The 9,262-nt window shown below is 42.7% G+C and overlaps 1 pseudogene; it reads left to right on the top strand.

The window, feature by feature from the left end:
- The first annotated feature begins 2,349 nt into the window (after positions 1-2,349).
- LOC139009420 (nuclear prelamin A recognition factor pseudogene) lies at positions 2,350-3,919 on the top strand (annotated as a pseudogene).
- The last annotated feature ends 5,343 nt before the right edge of the window (positions 3,920-9,262 follow it).

Here is a 9,262-nt window from a genome sequence, read left to right as displayed (position 1 = left end):
CAAAGATCTTATTTGTTTCTAATAGAATGAAATGTACTTTTTCACCTTGATCATTGCCATGATCAATGTCATCCTTGTATTATTTGTCATATATTAGAGTCTATTAAGAGTTGGAATTACAAGATCATTTAAATATAAGAATGGGTTGCATATTGCTAGCAATGTGTTAAGTGACCACTACATTTCCATCTGAGTTGCTATATTCAATAAACATAGTTCTTCTGAAGAATATGATTGTCCTATGAACTCATTTTATTCTACCCTTTGTATATATTTGGAGGGCCCTAGGAGATTTTTACTTTTATTCTATGATTCAGTGTTCACAGGGACATCCATTAAATTATCTTTCAAGGCTCAATTTCAGTAACAACTTCTCTTGCAACTTCCCTTGGCCTTTTCAATGACAAGAAGAAAAGCACTGTAATTTAAGTAATAAAACCTTAAAGATATCTAGTCTAATTTCTTTACTTAGTAAATGGTTTTGGACAAGAAAAATCACTTGTTCAAAGGAAAATAGCCATATCATGTCAAAACTAGGACTGGGATACAAGTTCATTATGCCCAGTACAATCTAGCAAATTACTCACTCTCTATGTTGACATTTTTTAGATTTTCTGAAATAATATAACCACTTTCTTTTCCATTTATTTACTTAGCATGTACATTATTTAGAATACATAAATTTATGTTTCAAAGAAGTAACACTCCAAATAATGACATAAATAAGAGAGCTATTTATTTCACTTACGTTTTAAATCAGAGGTGAGCCATCTGGGGCTTATTGGCTAAATGTCCTGTCTTTCCTCACATGTGGTTTCCATTTCTGGAATACAAGATAACTGTTCAGCCATTGTCATAGCCCAAAGAATTTGAAAGAGTGAAGATGAGTGGCAGGCAAGCAATTTCTTTTAGGGTGACCATGCAGAAATTACACTTACAATGTTGTCTCACACACTGTTTGTTTCATGGTCACAACTAGACACATGGGAAAGGGTAACATAGGATCTCCAGCTCAGTATTGATATTTGATAAAATCAGGAATTATATCATGGCAAGAAAAGACATGAAGAATGCAAAATGAAAAATAATTAGAAGTGTCTGTTACAGGATGCTTTTTATTGGTGACAAACTTTTTTCCTGGCAAACCTTGAAAGAATTTTGAAACAAAAAAGTTAAAATTTCTAAGTTCATATAGAAAATTATATCATAAATTTACACAATTGCAAAGGTTATAAATTCTAGCATATATTGATTAAATTGTGTTTTCATACCAGTGTCATCCGTTAAAAGTGTATGAAAAAGCTCTCCTTTAACAATCATTTTATATGTTTTTTTTCTGCTTGAATTTATATTTTTATTCTACCTTTGCCATAGAATTATATCCTAATCTATACTATTAAAAGGGTAATATGCTAATTAGACCAGACATCTTCCGGGTGACCTTCTGGATGTCCTTCTGGCCAAAGCCACAGGGGCGGGGTAGAGACAGAGGCAGTTAGGGTGATCAGGCTGGCAGGGGAGAGCAGTTAGGGGGATCAGGTCAGCAGGGGAGAGAGGTTAGGGGTGACTAGGCAGGCAGGCAGGCAGGCAGAAGTGGTTAGAGGCAATCAGGTCAGCAGGGGAACAGTTAAGGGTATCAGGCCGGCAGACAGAGGTGGTTGGGGGTGATCAAGCAGGCAGGCAGGCGAGCAGTTATAGAAAATTTGAATTTTTTTTCTGTGTCATGTAGTTCGAAGTTTAATTTTTTCCTAGGGTAGCCTAATTATTATCCTAATATATAAAAACCCCGAGTCCATCACAACCTAATGGATCACCGGTCCATCCCCCGGCCCTCAGGCTCCATTGATCAGGGGATAGCTAATGGGGGAACCGGAGTCCCTCAGGCTCCAATGAATTCATGGCAGCAGTGACTAGTGAGCAGGTGGGAGGCAGACCGCTTGGTCCCTCTCCCGGTCTGCAGGCTCCCATCGATCAGGGGATGGTTAACAGGGAACTGGAGTGAGTGGCCCAGGGACCGGCAAGCAGCTGGAAGGCAGGCCTCTTGGTCCCTCCTCCTGGCCCTCAAACTCCAATCAATCGGTGGTGGAGGCGAGGTGGAACTGGGGACTGGATTCCTTAGTAGTCCTGTAGGTTCAATCTCCAGAGGTCAGGCCAGATACCAATGGACCAGTGTCTCTGGCAAGATCCCGACAGCACTGCCGGCCTCCTGGAACTTGGCCTCAGGCACTGTGACCGCTTCCCCTCCCTAGACACTCCACAAGGAAGAAAGGACACTGCCAGCAGTGACTGACTGCTCTCCCTGTGCTTCCTCCAGGTCACTCAAGCCGGCCCCCACCAGCCCTTCTCCAGATGAAGTGTGATCAGTGCACATGGAAGGAATGTAGTAAAAAACAAAATCCACCCTAACCGGTTTGGCTCAGTGGGTAGAGCGTCAGCCTATGGACTGACGGGTCCAAGGTTCTATTCCGGTCAATGGCATGTACCTTGGTTGTGGGCACATCCCCATTAGGGAATGTGCAGGAGGCAGCTGATAGATGTTTCTCTCTCATCGATGTTTCTAACTCTTTATCCCTCTTCCTTCCTCTCTGTAAAAAAATCAGTAAAATATATTAAAAAAACAAAAACCAAAAAACAAAAACCGATAACCAAGAGAATACCGCAGTCAACGTCCGGAATCTGGCTCAGGAGAACGGAGAGAAGGGAGAATTCCATGAGTTGGCCGATGCCAAGATATTTCTGAGTGACTGCCTGGCGTGTGACAGTTGTGTGACTGCAGAGGAAGGAGTTCAAGTTTCTCAACAGAACACCAAGGACTTCTTCCATGTTCTGAACCTTAATAAGAAATGTAATAACTCACAGCACAAGGTGCTGGCAGTGTCCGTGTGACCTTAGTCTCTGCCTTATTTTGCTGCTAAATTCAGCCTCAGTGTCACTGATGCATCCAGAAGGCTCTGCGGCTTTCTCAAAAGCCTTGGGGAGCACTGTCTTTGACATGAATATAGCTGTGGACTTCAGCATCCTGGAGAGTCAGTAGGAATTTGTGCATCGGTACTGCCAGCACTGTGAGGAAGAGCCCTGGCTACCCATGCTGACCTCCACCTGTCCCGGCTGGGACCGATATACAGAGCATGTGCCGGGTCACCCCATCACCCACCACCTCTACAGGCCAAGTCTCCCCAGCAGATCATGGGCTCTCTGGTGAAGGATTACTTTACCAGATGGCAAAACCTGTCCCCAGACAAGATTTTCCACGTCATTGTGGCCCTGTGTTAGGACAAGAAACTGGAGGCCCTTTGAGAAGATGTTCCTACAGCTTTACATAGTTCCCAGGGTGCTGACTGTGTGTTAACCTCAGGTGAAATTGTCCAGATAATGGAGCAAAGTGACCTCACCTCGAATGATGCTGCCATGGACACTCTGTTTGGAGACAGAAAGGAGAAGGAGGTGAGGCTCCATGAGGGTGCCGGCTCCGACAGGTACCTGGCACACATCTTCAGGCACATGGCCAAGGAGCTGTTCAACAAGGACGTGGGAGTGCTCACCTACCACACCTTGAGGAACAAAGACTTCCAGGAGGTCACCCTTGAAAGGGACGGAGAGGTTCTGCTGCGCTTTGAGGCTGCTTGCGGCTTTCGGAACACCCAGATGTAGTCCTGAAGCTGTAGAGGGGCAAGTTCCCCTGCCACTTCATGGAGGTCCTGGCCTGCGCCGGGCATGCCTAAGTGGCAGAGGCCAGGCCCAGGCGGACGATGGGCGTGCAGACAGGGCGCTGCTGCGGCAGATGGAAGGCATCTACGCTGTCATCCCCGTGTGGCCCCCGGAGACCAGGGCCCGTGTGCAGGAGCTGTACTAGGAGTGGCTGGGGCGGGGGGCGACTCCCCGCGGGCCCAGGGCAGCCTGCCAGGACATCAAGTGGTAAAGGTCCAGCAGATGCCCGGCCTGCAGGCCGCCTGAAGAGGCGTGTCAGACACGTGAAGGAAAGGCTTAGCATCTCTGTCATCGCTTTGGTTTTCAGAATTCCCTGCTCCCCGTCTGTCGGCTCCCTCCCTCTGAGGGACACTGTCATCATCACATGGGTGCAACTGGAGTATTGTATCTTGAGAGGATTGCCCCAATGAACATATCGTGTTATCTGATGATGAAAAAAATCCCAAAGAACAAGAATGGAGACAGACTACTGTCCTTTAGGCTTAAAAAAAATCTGTAAGTATCCTGCAAAGAGCTGAATCTTGGTTCTGTCCATGTGCCTCAGAGAGCTTGGATAAGGAAATGGCCCGGTTCGGCCCTGACTTTACCCACTTATGTTACTCTTGAAGGCGTCTTTGCCACAATGTGAATAAACTGACACCTTTTGGAATAGGGGCTCATATGAAAGTCTGCATTCCCAACTTTTCTTGAAACAGATCTATGTTCTACAGCTGTGGCCACCGTCCTGAGATCAGGTCCTGTCAACTAGGTCCTGCCGCTGGGAATCGGGGCACTGGAGTGACCCCCCCATTCCCTTTTACGTTCAGGGATTGAGCTGAACTCACTTTGTGGGGGGCCTAGCAAGGGTGACAGGTGTCACAGATGGAAGGATGGAGAATGGAGAGGCAGACACCCTGCTCTGTCCTTCCCTGGGTGGGGTCAGGCAGATGAAGGCCAGCCAGCCCACCCCACAATAGGGTGAGATAGTGTCCTCTGTGTCCAGCTCTCACCCTGTAGGCCCAGCCACTCCCCTCAGCTCCGGGCAGCCCTCTGTATTCCATGACAGTGCACTCTGCCATCACATGCTGCTTGCCCTAAGTGAGAAGGAAGAGAGCAGTTGGCCCACAGACAACTACTCAGAAATATAGGGCTCACAGCTAGTGAGCGCAGTGGCAGTGGCGGGAGCCTCTCCTGCCTCCATAGCAGTGCTAAAGAGCAGAGAGCTGAGTGGTAAGGAGAGTAAGCAGGCAGGAGCGAGGGGTCCCAGACTGTGAGAGGAATTTCCAACTGTCCAGCAGGCGGACATCCCCTGAGGGGTCCTGTACTGCAAGAGGGTGCAGGTCAGGCTGAGGGCCCCACCCCACCCCCAGTGCACAAATTTCATGCACTGGGCCTCTAGTAAGTATATAATTGATAACATTATTATACATTGCCATAGTTTATTTTAAAAGGGTTTTTAAAATGAATTTGATGCATGGAGTTATTTTCCTTTTTAAACTATCTATAGATTAATATCACCTATTGCTCAATTGAGATATAATTGAGGCTCAATATAATTCCCATTTTTGCACTGGTATATGTAAATAATTATAACTATTACCTATATATATATAAAAACCTAAGTGACCAACCGACTATTCGACCGTTTGGCCAGTAGCTATGATGTGTAATGACTACCAGGGGGCAGATGCTCCAAACGGTAGCTATGGTGTGCACTGACCACCAGAGGGTAGACACTCAATGTAGGAGCTGCCAAGCTGCAGGGAGTTGGCAGCTGCGGTTCTCGAGTGATGCACCCAGAACAGAGAAGAGGGAGCCTGATTCTGGGCTGCTTCACCGGAGAACCACCCTCTAGCAATCTGGGACCCCTCAGGGGATGTTGGAGAGCCGTTTCAGCCTAAATCTTGCAGGCTAGGCTGAGAGTCCCCACCGGTGCACGAATCCGTGCACCAGGCCTCTAGTAATAAACTATAGATGAGCAGAATGTCATTAAAAAATGCAGTGTCACTCAATTCTTTGGACACTTTCTGAGTTACATGCCAAAAAAAAATCACATTGAGATCTATTATGAATACTCTAGTAATTAAAAAGTGTAAGAGATATTCTTTTAATGTAATGAAAGCAAGTAATCTGGAAATTGTATGATATATGAAAGTATTTGTCACAAGTCTTTACTGTCATTCACTTTCTGGACACTAAATTGAAATTTTGAATCATCCTTTTTGTTTGTACCCTGAATGAATTTTATACAGTAACCAATTTATAATTAAGATATTAAAAACGGAGGTTAACATTACTTTTGAAAAATGGATGAGAGAGACTGGTCAAAGAAAGAAGGGCAAGAAGAAATACTGGCTAATTCTCATGAAGGTTAAATTATGAAAGCATGAAGCCAAAATATGGTGGTCGGGTCCCAGTTCGTTGTCTCATAAAATCATCGAATGAATTTGTGGACAAAAACGGCTAGTAGAACCGAAATTTATTGAGAGAAGCCAGTCCTGGAGAAGGTGCAGCTCAGGTTCCAAAAGCAGGCCAGTGTCCAGAGCTTCTGTTCCGTGTTGCAGCTGGGGGGAGTTCAGCATCCAAGCTAATTAAAGTCTGTTAGTCCACGTGTGGAGTCCCACATGGCCATAAACGATGTGGGCATAGGGGAGCACATTCCCTGCCATAGGAACCTGGAATCCAGTGTGCCAGACAGAGCAGAAAGGGAGGAAGAGAGTGTCTTTCTTTGTCTAGGGGTAGATACAAGCTTGCTAGCTTCTGGTTGATTCTTTCAAAAAATTCTGCCTTAGCAACATCCTTAGGATTGGTTATAAGCCTCACTGCCCATCTTAGCAACATCCATATGTTTTAAAGTTCATGTCTCCCTTGCATGCACCCTTTCCCCACCTGCTGGGTTGCCTTAGTAACCCCTGCCAGCTGAGTTTCCTGGTGCTACTTCCTCCCCCCCAATGGTCCAAACCCTGACTACCTAGCTACTTTCTGTCTCCTCAAGCATACATATGAGAATCTAGGGTTTGGCAATGATTGTGCTGTTTCCTTAGGAAGTCTTCATGTTATTCCAGGTTGCAGGTACCCTAATTTGAAGATTATTACTTAGCAATGTATTATTTACTTACTATTTTTAATGTTCTGTTTTAAAAGCTTTGCCCAAACACAACCTTCTACTTACAAAATGTTTGCCATTTGATATTTTATGTATATACAGAGTAAGCAAAGTAGGTTTACGGTTGTGATAATGCAACACAGAGTAAATAAAACTATTGTAATAATCATAGCCTGCATGTCTTTTGGAATAACTGTAAACCTACTTTTGCCCACCCCTCAATATACCTGATATAGCATGTCCAATCAGGATTACCTCCTATGAAGTGAACTCATTGTATCAAGGGCATGGTTCTTTTTCTCAGGCTAAAGACATTGAAGAGAAATTGATGAGTAAAAAGTACTGCACAAGAACATAAAGTTCTTAGGATACTGGGTTTTACCCTGGATGACATGCTGCATTTCTCGTTATCTATTTCTTTTTCTTATAACCCAAACAATGTTCAAATGGGAGCAGCCAAACCCACCTTTGGTCCATTGCCTTCAATTCCAACCAAAACAGACTTGATTCTCTATGTTTATCAGAGCCATTATATCCTTTATTTTGAATGAAAAAATTAAAAATGGTCAGGAGTCATTTTGAATGGTCATATTTGAAACTCTTCAAGAACTATAAAATTTGCATTAGTCATTGCTGGTTGGAGTTTTCACAGTCAATATCTAAAGCAGGGGTCCTCAAACTACGGCACCCAGGCCACATGCAAATACAAATATTGTATTTGTTCCCGTTTTGTTTTTTTACTTCAAAATAAGATATGTGCAGTGTGCATAGGAATTTGTTCATAGATTTTAAAACTATAGTCCGGCCCTCCAACGGCCTGAGGGACAGTGAACTGGCCCCCTGTTTAAAAAGTTTGAGGACCCCTGGTCTAAAGGTATGTCATCTCACTATCAACCAGTCTCTGAGATTCCCTCCTAGTCATACCTCAAGGGCAGATGCCAAGCCCTTGATAAATGTGCAAGTGAGATAAGAAGAGGGACTGCTTAGTGAGACCTGGTAATCTATCAAGCCCATTGGTATCTTATCTTTACTTTACCTACTGGTTATCTTGTAACATGTGTTCTTTTAATTAAAAGTAATTCATCTTCTCTTGCTTAACTGATAAATATGTCTAGCCACAGGGAGTAGAGGCTAAGAGAATAGAAAACTGTAGGAAAAGAACCTAACTTTTTAGCAGAAAGTCTTTTACAGGCCATAAAAAGATTTAAAACTTTATCTGCTCCAAAATATCTTTAAATACTTAAGGAAAGAAACATTTTTGTGTATTTAGTTTTTTTCTTTCTTTGTTTTATAATTTTTTACATGTTCAACAAGTACTGACCCAGGTTTTATTAGAAGCTAAGAATATAATAGTAAACAGAAGAGAAAAAAATCCCTATTAGTGGACCTTACACCCTCGTAAGAAATTCTCAATGTGGGTTTGTGGAGACAGCAGAGAACTGAATGAGTAGATTCATAGATTAATAGTATATATAAGGTTTCCCAGAAAATGTGTACACATATGTTTTTTGATAATTCAGTTGCTATTTCTTTCTTTTCAAATTTAACCCATTGGAATTAATAATTGTTCCAAGTGTGTATACATTTTGGGGGGACATCCTATATTTACTAAAAGCCATATTTCTTGTAGATGAAATTGTCTAATGGCAAAGAGAGTACTGTTTAATAAGGACAAAAGAGTGATGACACATAGAGTTTTCCAGACAGTCTTAACTTCAAATATTTTGTCACTTCTATAAACATGTTTGAAAAATAATGAATACATGCAATCTTTACACACACACACAATGCGAAAATTACCCCACTTATCTCAGTTCTATTTTGAGATCTTCCAGTTTCCATCCTTGGTGATCTTGTGTAAATCTATGAGGTTTGTTTCTCTCATTATGTCAAGTTAAAATATTGTCAACACTATATACCATTATATGGGTGCTATATATCAGTGTCTTTGGAAGCATCATGAAGAATATACAGTGCTATTTAACTGTAGGGATGCCGTAACAAAATACCATAGACTGGGTGGCTTAAACAACAGAAATTTGTTTTCTCCCACTTCTAGAGAGAAAAAGAGAGACAGAGAGAGAGATGGAGAGGAAAACATTGATCCTTTGCCTCCTGTATACATGCCCCAACTGGGGAATGAACCTGTAGCCTTTTGGTATACAGGACAACACTCCAACCAACTGAGCTACCAGGCCAGGACTGTTTTATTTCTTAAAATTGTTTGGCTATTACAAATCCTTTCATTTTCATATAAATCCTTAATTGATCCTGAGAATGTTTGTAAAAATTCTGCTGACCTTGCATTAGGTTGCAGTAAGTTTATCAAATGATTTGGAAGGATTTAATACTTTAAAAATTCTTATTACATTTTCAAACATATTTCAATAAAATTATCTCTATTTTGTGTTTTGGAAAATCAAATAATCCATATGTTTGACCATTTGATATGATAAAACATATCTCCAA

This window comes from Myotis yumanensis, unplaced genomic scaffold (genome assembly GCF_028538775.1).
Source record: "Myotis yumanensis isolate MYYU_CA2020_CCGP unplaced genomic scaffold, mMyoYum1.0.hap1 SCAF_4, whole genome shotgun sequence".
Taxonomy (NCBI): domain Eukaryota; kingdom Metazoa; phylum Chordata; class Mammalia; order Chiroptera; family Vespertilionidae; genus Myotis; species Myotis yumanensis.
The sequence above is the reverse complement of the archived record's forward strand: the minus strand, read 5'-3'. Positions and strand labels throughout refer to the sequence as shown.